The sequence below is a fragment of the Colobus angolensis genome, unplaced genomic scaffold (genome assembly GCF_000951035.1).
Source record: "Colobus angolensis palliatus isolate OR3802 unplaced genomic scaffold, Cang.pa_1.0 Scaffold3, whole genome shotgun sequence".
NCBI classification, from domain to species: domain Eukaryota; kingdom Metazoa; phylum Chordata; class Mammalia; order Primates; family Cercopithecidae; genus Colobus; species Colobus angolensis.
The window spans coordinates 23649666-23663872 of NW_012116265.1; the positions used below are offsets into that span (position 1 = coordinate 23649666).

At 40.0% G+C, this 14207-nt stretch overlaps 1 long non-coding RNA gene across 1 annotated transcript in view; it reads left to right on the top strand.

Moving 5' to 3' along the window:
* Positions 1-14207, top strand: part of LOC105517207 — a 36450-nt gene that overhangs the window by 4650 nt on the left and 17593 nt on the right. The window contains exon 2 of the long non-coding RNA XR_001002637.1: positions 3120-3216. This is a non-coding gene — a long non-coding RNA (uncharacterized LOC105517207). The remainder of the gene's footprint in view (positions 1-3119; positions 3217-14207) is intronic.

Here is a 14207-nt window from a genome sequence, read left to right on the forward strand (position 1 = left end):
AACCTCTGCCTCCCGGGTTCAAGTGATTCTCCTGCCTCAGCCTCCCGAGTAGCTGGGACTACAGGCATGTACCACCATGCTCAGCTAATTTTTTTGTATTTTTAGTAGAGACAGGGTTTACACTGTGTCTTGATCTCCTGACTTCGTGATCCGCCTACCTCGGCCTCCCAAAGTGCTGGGATTATAGGCGTGAGCCACCACCTCCGGCCCCAAGATTATGTTTCTAACAAGCTGTCAGGTGCTGCTGATATTGTTGGTCCGTGGACCACATTTTGAAGAGCAAGTGTTTAGAGAGAAGGGAGTGTAGGATACAGTAAATTCCTCTTCAAAGTTTAGCCTGTTAACTCCCTTTAAAATTCAAGAGGGAGAAAAATTGTTAAGTACAATGAGCTCTGAGTTCCTCTTCAAAAAACCAATATGTCAGTATGTTTAGATTCCCTGTTCTTTGTTTTCCATTTTAAAGTTTAACTTCCTTGTTCTTTGTGCCTCTTTGACCCTAGTTTCAGTAAAGAACCCCCTCCTAGCCTCTGTCACCTCTTTTGCCTGTAGTCATCCTTAGTCACCTGTTCTGTCCTTAGTCATTCTTAGTCACCTGTTCTGTAACCGTCCTTCCCACAGAAACTACTCACCCTGCCACTCTGGCTTGTACCCTCACTCTCTTTAAAATAGGCAATTGGAATTAGCTTAGACTTTGTGGTCCAGCCCTAGCCAACAGGGGAAAGACCCAGAGGTAGGGACTAGCTGCGTTAGGATTAAGACTCCCTTACCTTCCCTTGTCTGGTGTGTTCTTGCCATTGCTCCATCTGTGAGACGCATCCTTCTGTAGAATTAAGATTCTCAGCTGCCTTGCTGAGAAAACTTTTGCCTGAGTGCTATTTTCACTTGGTAGCACCGAGCATTTACTTCCAACAGGAGGCTCAATATCTTCCCTTCTTTACTAATCTTCACCTTTTCCCAGAGAGGGGTTGTTTACAGATTGACCAGATTCTAGGGAATCAATTGATCTATGTTTAACATGAACAGAGTTATAAACCTCCATTCAGCTTTCTCTTAATGCAGCAGGAATAGGTAAGCTGAATCAGGGCCTTCCCTTGGAATCTGGCCATGTTTTCTCTTCCTCAAATGCATAGCTAAGTGTACATTTTTTGCTTGCACCTTGTTTAATGTGGCAGGAAAGAAAGTGAGATCTTGGTATGTCACAGGGAGACGAAGGCCCTTGTGGGCCTTTAGTATAGGCTGCTTGCTCTAACTCTGTTTTTTGTTTTGTTTTTTTTTGGAGACTGAGTCTTACTCTGTTGCCCAGGCTGGAGTGCAGTGGCGTGATCTCGGCTCACTGCAAGCTCCGCCTCCCCTGTTCAAGCAATTCTTGAGCCCCAGCCTCCTGAGTAGCTGGGATTACAAGCATATGCCACCACGCCCAGCTAATTTTTGTATTTTAGTAGAGAGGGACTTTCACTATGTTGGCCAGGCTGGTCTAGAACTCCTGACCTCAAGTGATCCGCCCACCTCAGACTCCAAAAGTGTTGGGACTACAAGCGTGAGCCACAGTGCCTGGCCTCTAACTTTGTTTTCAAAAGAGAGTTCTACACTAAGAAATTGGGCATTTATTCAGGTAACTATGAAGTAATATTTTAATTTCTCATCTGTCAGTGGCACATGCATATATGGAATCTTCATGAACTTCATGAAGGAGAAAGATGACTGGGCCACATGGCAAGTTTCTAGTACTCATGGTACTTTGGCCCAATGTCATCAAAACCTGTCTCTTCTATCCTAACAAGCTAGCCTTGAACACACCCCAGTGAATCCTCTAGATGTTCACACCACTAGCGGAACAGCTCATTACTGCTGAGATATGCTGGAAGATTTCCTAGAGAAGTGTGTGGAACTGTTTTGAAGGAAAGACCTTTGCATGGTCAACAGTAGAAGGCACAATGTTGGTTTTCAGGCTTCAAGCATTGTGCCTGCCCCACTTCTGGATCTTGTTTCTGCCTCTTGGAGCCTTTGACTCTTCTGCTACCTACCGGTCTTGGAAGACTGGAGGCCCCTTTCTCTCCACACTCACTCTGGAGCTTGCGTACCTTCTAAACAGATGGCTTGTGCTGCTTTGTCTCTTCCTTCAGCTCAATTTCTTGAGCATATGTGAGACATGTATTTGAATATCTTTTGTACTAAGCTAAGCTCTTCAGGGTTTGGTCACATGATAACCAAATCAAAGCTATTTTGGGGATGTTTTTCTAATTGCATCAAACTTAAAATTTACCTGACAAAATTATAGCATTTTCATTATCAGTTGTTATCCATATTCAATCTTCAAATATTCCTCTACGGAAAAGCAGGAGATTTTTGAGTATTTTGTGTCCAGATGTAGCTAATGTGAGATTCATATTTTCATTCATTCTACCTTCTGCCCACAACCCCAACCCAACAACAGATTTCTCTATGATTCCAGAGCCTGGTTCAGCCTGACCTTATTTAGAAAAATAAGCCCTCTCTACCTATCTCCATTGTCTCCTACCACCCAATCCATTCTCTGACTGCCTCATCTCCAGTATCAGTTGAAGCCCTCCTTGGGGCCATGATATCATTTATTTGGATCAGCTACCAACCTTCCTTAGGACACTCTTCTTTCCCCTGTTCCATGTGGTCAGGTGGAACTGTCAATCATGGTGTCCTCTAGCTCCCTGCACTGCTTCTGTCACCCCGCCACTTGCTAGTACCTATTCCAGGCTTGAGCCCATCGTGTTACTCTATCTTCCTACGCCATAGTGATTGCTTTCAGGGAGAAGCACATGGACAATCAGAGTTTTCTCTGAGATTTATATATATAGACATTGGAAGAGAGAAATTCTTTTTTCTGTTCTTTTATACTCATTAAAACATAGTTTATTAATTTATTCTTAACTTTGTATTATGGACAAATTTAAACATACACACAAAAAAGAGTGGCATAATGAATCTTTAAGAACCTATCACCCAGCTTACACAGTTATCAACAACCAATATTTATTGCCATATGTTTAGTTTTCCAGACGTACTATTCTTATATCTCTATGCCTTTGTACTTACCGTTTCCTATGTGTTTCGTGTTTCTGTATTTCTCATTTGCTTGCTCTTAGAATATTAGGTCTTCCAGTCAAAGTCACCCAGATTTGCCAAAAGAGCTGGCACAAATGTCACTTCCACTATGAAGTCCCACTGACTTCCATATACAAGGTTGGTATTCATTCTGCTATGTTCTGGTAGCTCCCTTTTCGTGCTTTTATACTGCATAGCACTTATTTATTCAACATTCATTCAACAAACTTCTATTGAAATATTTCACTGTTTTAGGTGTTGGGGATCAATGAATAAAAAAGACAAAAATTGTCACCTTTGTAGAATGAGGGAAGACTGAAAATAAACATCATAAATAAATAAATAACGTAGGCTGTTAGAATGTGATAATTGCAGTGGGAAAATAGCTTAAGTGGAATTGGGTGTGTGTGTATGTCTTCACATTTTAAATAAGGAAAATAAGATAAGCCATACTCATTACACTGCATAATGGTTATCTGCTTGTTTTTTTGTCTCTACAACTAGACTGTAGCTATTTGAAAGCAGAGATTGTGTCTTATTCTTTTTGTAGCCAAGTACCTAGTATATATATTAGCAAGCATTCTGTAATAGTTGTGGAATAAATGGAAAAAACAGAAGAATACAAGATACCAACTCTAAATACTGTTGGTGTCAAGGAAGGTTTTTTGGTTTTGTTTTTTTGAAATGGAGTTTCACTCTGTCACCCCAGGCTGCAGTGCAGGAATGCCATCCCTGTAACTTCCACCTCCCGGGTTCCAGTGGTCCTCCCACCTCAGCCTCACAAGTAGTTGGGATTACAGGCATGTGCCAGTATGCCTGGCTAATTTTTGTATTTTTAGTAGAGATGGGGTGTTGCCATGTTGGCCAGGCTGGTCTCAAACTCCTGACCTCAAGTGACCCACCTGCCTTTGCCTCCCAAAGTGCTGGGATTACAGGTGTGAGCCACTGCACCTGGTCTTTTCAATTTTTTTTAAGGATAGTATAGGCACATGGGAAAAAATTTAAACAGTACTCTACATAGTGGAATATATATTAAAAATACTACGTGTTCCTTCTCCCCTGGCCCCAGCCCTCCAAAATCCTTCCCAATGGCATCCACTCTTACTTGTTTTTTATGTATCACTCCAGAGATAGAGATTATCTGTCTCTCTAGCTTTCAATGTAATATATCTTCAATAATAAGTATTATCTTGGAAATCACTATATTTCAGTATACAGAACTGCTACATTTTAAAATATAGCTATATAGTATGTGTTTTTACGAGTGCATCAGAATGTATTTCATCAGGCCTCAGTTGATGGGTATTTAAGTAGTAAAAAAGATGTTTTGGTGAACCACTTAACTAGTTGAAAAGTTAGGTTGCAGTGTGACTCTGATGCATCCAATCTTTCATATTTAATTAAGTCAGTAGCTTACCTGTCGGGGAGAAGGACAGTCTCCACACCTCTGTGTGTATCACTTAATTTCACCCATACTCATGAGGTTGTTATTCCGAGGCTCAACTTAGAAGAAGTCCGAAGTTTTCAGAGGTTCTGTAATTTAACCAAGGTCACACAGCTTGGAAGCAGGTCTGCCTTACCCCAAAGACCATGCTTTTTGCCTCCCTTAGAGTTTTTGATATTCCTGAAATAAAGAGGATCTCTCCAGAATGCCTGGTGGATGCTCCTGGATGATCTTTGATTCTTTCTAATCTGAAGATGCTCCAACACTGTGCCACCCTCTGCTATCCATTCCCTGTCTTTTTCTGTTGGCTTTATGTTCTGGTTGACCTCTGCACCAGCTGGACTCTTCACCCTCTTATTAAGGGTCAGCCTTAGCAAAAGGGAGGCACCAACATGAGACTGGAGGATGAGAGAAGAGAAATTAACATTTTTTTCCCACTTTCTCCCTGCTTTGGCACCAAGGTTTTGGCAGCAGTCAATTTGTATCAGTATTATAATTGAGTGGGGGGGGCTTCCTCCTTGAGTCTACCTCTTAATGGGTTCTGGTAATACAATTTATTTCTCCCTTCCCTTACCTTTCCCTCCCCTCCCCTCCTCTTCCCTTCCCTTCCTTTTTTTTTGCCTAAATATCTTCCCTCTCTCGCTAGTCTCTGGATACTTCAACATTCTTTCTTGGTTTCTTTAACCATGCCCACACTTCTATAAATAGTCTTTGTATTAAAAGTCTCTTCAGATGAACCATTCATTAGTTAGATTTTTGTCTTCTGTCATAATCCTATTATAAATACTATTTTAAGATATAATCTCTTCCAGGAGAACTTTAAAGACCTGATGCTATAAGGTTCAGTGACATTAATCTCTAATGGTAAAATTTCAGGCTAACTAAGGGTAATTGGAACTTTTAACTCTCAAATTCTATCTACTTGGCAGCAGCCTATTTGGCCAAGTGCTAAGACTGGCTCTGCTGTTGGTTATATGTAGTTTTTTTGGTTATTGTCTTGTTCCTCATAACTTTATATGAAACTCTGATCCTATAACCTTGGGTTTCCATTAGCAGGCATTTAACATTTTAGCAGTCTTATTTTAAATCCCCCCATCCCGCCAATCACACTACTTTTTTTCCTACAGAATTGCTAGAGAGATACTTTAGTTATCTATAGCTGTGTAACACATTATCCCCAAACTTAGCAGCTTAAAATATCATTTATCATTTTCAAACAATCTCACGGTCTCTGTGGGAGTCTCTTAGTTTCGTAGTTTTGGTTAAAGTTATTTTAAGATGTTGCAGTCCAGTTGTTGGCCAGGACTAACGTTATCTGAAGGCTCCACTAAAAGAGATTCCAGCTCCAGCCTCAATCACATAATTGTTGGCAAGCCTCTGTTCCTTGCTGGCTATTGGCTGAACATCTTGGCATCTTGATGATCTTCTGCATCATTGACCCTGAGTGTCCTCACAATATGGTACCCAGCTTCCACCAGAGCAAGAGATCTAAGAGATCCATAATCTTTTAAAACTGAGTTAAAACTGAGTCGTGGAAGTGGTATATCATCACTTCTGATGACCCTTGAAGAATGGGGGGGGGGTGTTAGGTGTGCTGACCTCTGTGCAGTCAAAAATCCTCATATAATTTTTGACTCCCCCAAAACTTAACTAAAAGCCTACTGTTGAAGAGAAGCTTTATAACACATGAACAGTTGATTAACACATATTTTTTGTTATATGTTTTACATACTATATTCTTACAGTAAAGTAAGCTACAGAAAAGCTAATGTTATTAAGAAAATTGCAAGGAGAATATATTTACTATTCATTAAGTAGAAGTGGATTATCATAAAGGCCTTCATCCTTACCATCTTTATACTGAGTAAGCTGAGGAGGAGGAGGAAGAAGAGGTGTTGGTCTTGCTGTCTCAGGGATGGCAGAGGAGGAAGTGGTGGAAGAGGTGGAAAGGAGGTGAGAAAGGCAGACACACTTGGTGTCATTCTGTGGAAATACATCATAATTTTTATCTGACATTTTTCCTTTTCTGTTTCTCTAAAAATGTTTCCTTGTGGCACCAATCCTTCTTCAACCATTTGCTTTAGTTTCAGTGCCCATATGATGGAAGGGTCCATATGATGAAAGAAGTCAAAGACAGTCTTGAATAATTGGAAACCTGCCAGATTTTCTAATGTCAATTAATTTTCTGGCACTGCTTCTTCTACTATGTCTTCTTCCTCATCATCTAGCACTGGTTTGGAAGCACTCAGCTCCATCAAGTCATCTTTATTAATTCCTCTGGTTTGGTATTTAATCGCTCTTGAATTTCTCCAAGATTCATATCTTGAAACTCTTTATCCCCTACTTTTTTTTTTTTTTGCCATACCCCCAATCTCCTTTCATGATTTCCTTGATTGGCTCTGTTGTAATTCTCGTGAAGTCATGCACAGCATCTGGACACAATTTTCTCCAGCAGAAATTTATTGTTCCAGGCTTGGTAACTTTCACAGCTTTTTCTGTAACACTGATGACATCTGCAATGGTGTAATTCTTCTAGACTTTCATGATGTTCTCTCCGTTGGGCATTTCTTCCTCAGCATTAACAATCCTTTCCATAGAGTAATATATTTGATAAGCTTTAAAGGTCCTTATGACCCCCTTATCTAGAGGCTAAATTAGCAACATTGTGTGTGGGGGCAAGTAGACCACTTCAACACCTTTGGTGTTGAACTCATAGGGTTCTGAGTGGCCAGAGGCAATGTCCAATATCAAAAGAACTTTAAAAGGCAGTCCATTACTGGCAAGGTGCTTTCTGACTTCAGGGACAAAGCATCAGTGGACCCAATCCAGAAAAAGGGTTCTCATTATCCAGGCCTTCCTGTCAACCAAAAGACTGGCAGCTGGTGTTATCTTTTCAAGGCTCAGGGTTTAGCAGGTTTATAGGTAAGGGCAGTCATGATTATAAACCCATCTGCATTTCCATAAAACAGTAGAGTTAGCCAATCCCTTCCCGCCTTAAATTATTGTGCTCACTTCCCTTCCTTATTAATAAATGTCCTTTGTGGCATTTAATTTTTAAATAGGGCAATTTTATCTGCATTAAAAACCCATTCAGGCAGATATCCTTTCTCCTCGATTTTTATTTCTTTCTGTTTTTTGTTTGTTTGTTTGTTTTGTTTTGTTTTTTTTGAGACAGAGTCTCACTCTGTTGCCCAGGCTGGAGTGCAGCGGCGAGATCTCGGCTCACTGCAAGCTCTGCCTCCCGGGTTCACGCCATTCTCCTACCTCAGCCTCCCAAGTAGCTGGGATGACAGGCGCCTGCCACCACAGCTGGATAATTTTTGTTTGTATTTTTAGTAGAGATGGGGTTTCACCGTGTTAGCCAGGATGATCTCCATTTCCTGACCTTGTGATCTGCCCACCTTGGCCTCCCAAAGTGCTGGGATTACAGGCATGAGCCATCGTGCCCGGCCAGTATGAGTGCCACATTCATAATGACATAAATTCATCTATTACTATGTGGCTTATTAAGCATTTTAGCCTCATTTAGATCCTTACAGTACTACCTCAATGTGTAAGGTGAGGCATTTTGTTTTGTTTTGTTTTGAGATGGAGTCTCACTCTGTTGCCAGGCTGGAGTGCAGTGGCTTGATCTCGGTTCACTGTAACCTCCGCCTCCTGGGTTCAAGCGATTCTTCTGCCTCAGCCTCCAGATTACCTGGGACTACAGGCGCCCGCCACCACGGCCCGCTAATTTTTTGTGTTTTTAGTAGAGACGGGGTTTCACCATGTTAGCCAGGATGGTCTTGATCTCGTGACCTCGTGATCCGCCCGCCTCAGCCTCCCAAAGTGCTGGGATTACAGGCCTGAGCCACGGCGCCCAACCCTCCTCAATGATTTTCTTAATGGCATCTGGGAACTCATCTGCTGCTTCTTGGTTGGCAGAAGCTGCTGCTTCTATATTGACCTTCTTTTAAGTCAAACACCTCTTTGTAAAATCATCAAACCATCTTTTGCTGACATTAAATTTTCCACCGTTAGATCCTTCACCTTCCTTTTGATTTAAGTTGTCATATAATGACTGCACTTTTGCGGGCTGGGCGTGATGGCTCACTCCTGTAGTCCTAGCACTTTGGGAGGCCAAGGCAGGTGGATCCCCTGAGGTCAGGAGTTTGAGACCCACCTCGTCAACAGGGTGAAACCCCATCTCTACTAAAAACATAGAAAAGTTAGCTGGGTATGGTGGCACATGCCAGGGATCCCAGCTACTTGGGAGGCTGAGGCAGGAGAATCGCTTGAACCCAGGTGGTGGAGGTTGCAGTGAGCCAAGACCATGCCACTGCACTCCAGCATGGGCGACAGAGCAAGACTCCCTCTCAAAAAAAAAAAAAAAGAAAGAAAAAAGAAAAAAAAGAACTGCACTTTTTTCTTGAATCACATTAGAGTTGATAGGTACACCTTTCTTATAGCAACCCTACCCCCACATAAAAGCTGGTTTTGTTGTTGTTGTTGTTGTTGTTTTTGAGACAGTCTCACTCTGTCACCCAGACTGGAGTGCGGTGGCATGATCTTGGCTCACTGCAACCTCCAATTCCCGGGTTCAAGCAGTTCTCGTGCCTCAGCCTCCCAAGTAGCTGGGATTACAGACACACACCACCACACCCAGATAATATTTGTATTTTTAGTAGAGACAGGTTTTGTCATGTTGGCCAGGCTGGTCTCAAACTCCTGACGTCAAGTGATCTGCCCACCTTGGCTTCCCAATGTGCTGGGATTACAGGTGTGAGCCACCGTGCCTGGCCTAAAAGCTGCATTTTAAATATGAGACAAAAAGCTATTTCACCAAAATGCTGGTGTAGGTGCAGTTGTGGCTTTGCCCATTTCCTTTCCTTTCCTTTTTTTTTTTCTCTCTCTCTCTTTTTGTTTTTCAGTGTTCCTTATACTGAATTCTTTTATTGTGAAACGGTGGGCAACTGCAGCTGCACACCGCAATCTACCACGTATATCAAGCAATGTAACTTTTTCCTGTAATGTCATGCCTTTTCTCTTGTTCTCAGGAGCACTTCTAGCATGACTAGTATCACTTCATATGGGTCCCATAGTGTTATTCAGTGTTTATGATATTGCACTAAACAAGATGAAAAATACTTAAGAACCATAAGGGTCACTTTTTATTATGATACACAATTTACTGAAGAGAGGAACTGCTCAAAAGGAGATGATTAGAGTGTTTTAAGTGACTACGTGTAACACTTGAGCTCACTGCAATAACAAGAGAAGGTGGCTACAAAACTATTAGAGTAGTATGGTTTGTACTATTAATTTTACACATTTCTGATTTCATATTGCATCTTTTCATTTGTTTACGTTTCTCTCCACTAAGAATGGTGCCATGCACACAGTCTATAAGTGTTTATGTGCGTTTTGATAAATTTTAACTTTTAATATGGACTTGTATTTTATGGTAATAAATGATAAAATAGACCAGTATTTACATATACTTATGCATTCATGACATAGCTAACTTTTTTTTTTAATATATTTCTAGGCTATGTAGTTTGTCTGCAATTTTTGCAGATCTCCAAAAACTTTTCCAATATACTTACTGAAAAAAACTGTGTGTAAGTGGATCCATGCAGTTTACAATAATTTATTTTCATTTTTATTTTTTGAGACAGGGTCTGGCTCTGTCACCCAGGCTGTAGTGCAGTGGCATCTTGGCTCACTTTTGCCTCTTCTCCTGGGCTCAAGCAATCCTCCCACCTCAGCCTCCCCAGTAGCTGGGACTATAGGTGTGTGCCACCACTAATTTTTGTGGGGTTTTGTTTTTTGTTTTGTAGAGATGGGGTTTTACAATGTTGCCCAGGCTAGTCTCAAACTCCTGGACTCAAGTGATCCTCCCACCTCCGCCTTCTAAGGTGCTAGGATTACAGGTGTGAGCGGCCACACCCCATCCCTATGCAGTTTAAACCTGTCTTGTTCAAGGGTCAACTGTATTCTATTGGTTACACCAACTAAATCTGGTGCAAGTGGTAGACCACATAACGTGTGACTACCAGGAAGTGAGAAATACTGAAGAGACATTTTAGAGGCTGGCTACCTCAAAAAAAAGTAAATGTTTATTTTTTATTGCACTTAGCCACATGCCAGAGCTTAAGAGGCCATTTGTGTAATATCAAAAGAAAAAATAAAGTAAGTTGACCATTGATCACAATAATGTATACAAGTACACATTTTTATTACAAAGGTCAAGACATTGGAAGGAATTTAGAGCTCAAAGCTCTTTAGGCTTTTTGTTTTTCTGTAAATTTAACTTCTTACTTTTAAAGTAGAGCAACATTTTTAAGATGTTAAAATATCATTGGCTCCTGGAAAATTTCTTTGAAGCTACTCTGATGATAAGAAGGGTTCATAAGATTGTTCTGTCAATCACTACATTAGGTTCCTTAGGGTATTTTTTTTGTTTTTGTTTTGTTTTGTTTTGTTTTGTTTTTCTGAGATGGAGCTTTGCCCTTGTCACCCGGGCTGGAGTACAATGGTGCGGTCTTGGCTCACTGCAACCTCTGCCTCCCAGGTTCAAGCGATTCTCCTGCCTCAGCCTCCTGCATAGCTGGGATTACAGGCACATGCCACGATGCCCGGCTAATTTTTGTATTTTTCATAGAGACGGAGTTTCACCATGTTGGCCAGGCTAGTCTCACACTCCTGACCTCAAATGATCTGCCCACCTTGGCCTCCCAAAGTGCTGGGATTACAGGCGTGATCACCGTTCCTTAGTTTTTCATCTTTTGAAGGAAGGATTCGTGAGCTGCTTTCACAGTATTGCCAGTGACAGAATCTGGTGGTAGTGGTGCAGGCCATAGGGTCCAGTGACTGCCAGAAGTAACATGCTGCCTGTACTGTGGATTTATTTAGTGATGTGATTTGGGGCTCCCTTCTTGCTTATGTAGCCTTGAGTCTAGTTATTTAGCCTGGTGATTCTGAGAGCTACCCCATAGCCTTTTTTTCTTGTAGTATTTTACTTATTTTTGTTGGCAAACTTTTGGGAATCTTTATGTAATGTATGTGATGGATTCTGCAGGTGCTATACTAGGGAAAGTGGAACACAATTTAGATTTGAAGTGGATTCATTTTTATGCTAACACCTGTAGGTTATTTTGGATTTAATTTTTTTTTAATTGTAGTAAAACACACATACCTAAATTTACCATCTGAAACTCTTTTTAAGTGTAGTTTAGTGGCATTAAGTACATTCACATTGTTGTACAACCATCACCACCATTCATTCCCAGAACTCTTTCCATCTTACAAAACTGAAACTCTGTACCCATTAAACACTAACTCCCTCCTCCCCCAAGACACTCATAGTGTTTGTAAAAAATTGTGGTTAAAAAATGCATGACGTAAAATTTACCATATTAACTATTTTTAAGGGTATAGGTCAGCAGTATTACATAAAATTACATTGTTGTGAAACAAATCTCCAGAACTTTTTCATCCTGCAGATCTGAAATTCTATACCCGTTAAAAAACAACCACACTTTCCGTCCTCCTTCCAGCTTCTGGCAACCACCATTCTGCTTTCCATTTTTACGTATTTAATTATTCTAGATACCTCATATAAGTAGAATCATATTGTATTTGCCCTTTTTTGTGACTGGCTTGTTTCACTTAACAAAATGTCCTCAGGGTTCATTCATGTTGCAGCATGTGACAGAATTTACTTCCTTTTTGTATTAATAGCTGAATGATATTTTAATTTTTTTATTTTTGTATATATTTTTTGAGACAAAGTCTTGCTCTTGTCACCCAGGCTGGAGTGCAATGGAGTGATCTCGGCACACTGCAACCTCTGCCTCCCGGGTTCAAGCAATTCTCCTGCCTCAGTTTCCCAAGTAGCTGGGATTACTGGGAGGCACCTCCATTCCCAGCTAATTTTTGTATTTTTAGTAGAGATGGGGTTTCACCATGTTGGCCAGACTGGTCTCGAACTCCTGACCTCGTGATCCACCCACCTCGGCCTCCCAAAGTGCTGGGATTACAGATATGAACCACCGCGCCCGGCCCTGAATAATATTTTATTGTATGTAATACTTTTACTTATCTGTTCATCTGTTGATGGACATTTGGATTGCTTTCACCTTTTGGCTATTGTAAATAGTGCTGTTGTGAACATGGGGGTACAAATAGCTCTTCAAGACTTTGCTTTCAGTTGTTTTGGATTTATACCTAGAAGCTGGAGTGTTGGATCATGTGATAGTTTTATTTTTAATTTGGTGAGGAAAATCCATACTGTTTGCCATAGTGGTTGCACCATTTTACAATCCACCAACAATGCACAAGTGTTCCAATTTCTCCACATCCTTATCAACATTTGTTATTTTCTGAGATTTTGTTTGTTTGTTTGTTTTTGGCTAGTAGCCAACTTATTGGGTACTCAGTAATATCTCATTGTGGTTTTGATTTGCATTTCTCAGATAAGCAGTGATGTTGAGCATCTTTTCATATGCTTGCTGGTTATTTTTATGTCATCTTCAGAGAAACATCTATCCAAGTCCTTTGCCCATTTTTAAGTTGAGTTACTTGATTTTTTGTTGTTGAGCTGTAGGAGTTCTTCATATATTCTGGCAGTTAAGCCCTAATTAGATAATATGATTTGCAAATATTTAATCTCATTTTATAGATATCCTTTTCACTATGTTGATTCTGACCTTTGATGCACAAAAGTTAAGTTTGATGTAATCCCAACTGTCTATTTTTGCTTTAGTTATCTGTGCTTTGGTGGTCATAATTCAGAAATCATTGCCAAGACTAATGTTAAGAGATTTTTCCCTATGTTTTCTTTTAAGAGTTTTATAGTTTTAGATCTCATGTTTAAATTTTTAATCCATTTGAGTTAATTTTTGTATATAGTGTGAGACAGGTTTCCAATTTCCTTCTTTTGCATGTGGATATCCAGTTTTCCCATCACCATTTATTGAAGACTGTCATTTCCCCATTGAGTGGTTTTGTCAGTCTTGTCAAAGATCATTTGACCGTATACATGAGGGTTTATTTCTGGGCTCCATATTCTATTTCATTATTTTGTCTGTCTTTGTGCCAATACCACACTGTTTTGATAATATGTTTGGAAATCAGAAAGTTTAAGTTCTCCATATTTGTTCTTTTTCAATTTTTGTTGTTGTTGTTATTTGAGGTCTCTTGAGATTCCATATGAATTTTAGGATGGATTTTTCCATTTCTACAAAAAAATGCCATTAGGATTTGATAGCATTTGCATTGAAGCTGTACATTGATTTGGATAGTAGGAACATCTAAATAATATTAAGTCTTCCAACCCATGAACAAGAAATGCCTTTCTATTTATTTCTATCTTCTTTACTCTTTTCAGCAATGTTTTATAGTTTTTAGTGTACAAGTATTTCACCTTCTTAGTTCACTTTATTCCTAAATATTTTATTGTTTTTGATGCTATTATAAATTGAATTGTTTTCTTAATTTCCTTTTCGAATTGTTCATTGTTAGTGTATAGAAATGCAACTGACTTATGTGTTAATTTTGTATCTTGCAATGTTGCTAAATTTATTGATTAGTTTTAATATATTTTCTGTCTCTCTCTCTCTCTCTCTCTGTCTGTCTCTGTGTGTGTGTGTGTGTGTGTGTGTGTGTGTATTCCTTAGAGTTTTCTATGTATAAAATTATGTCA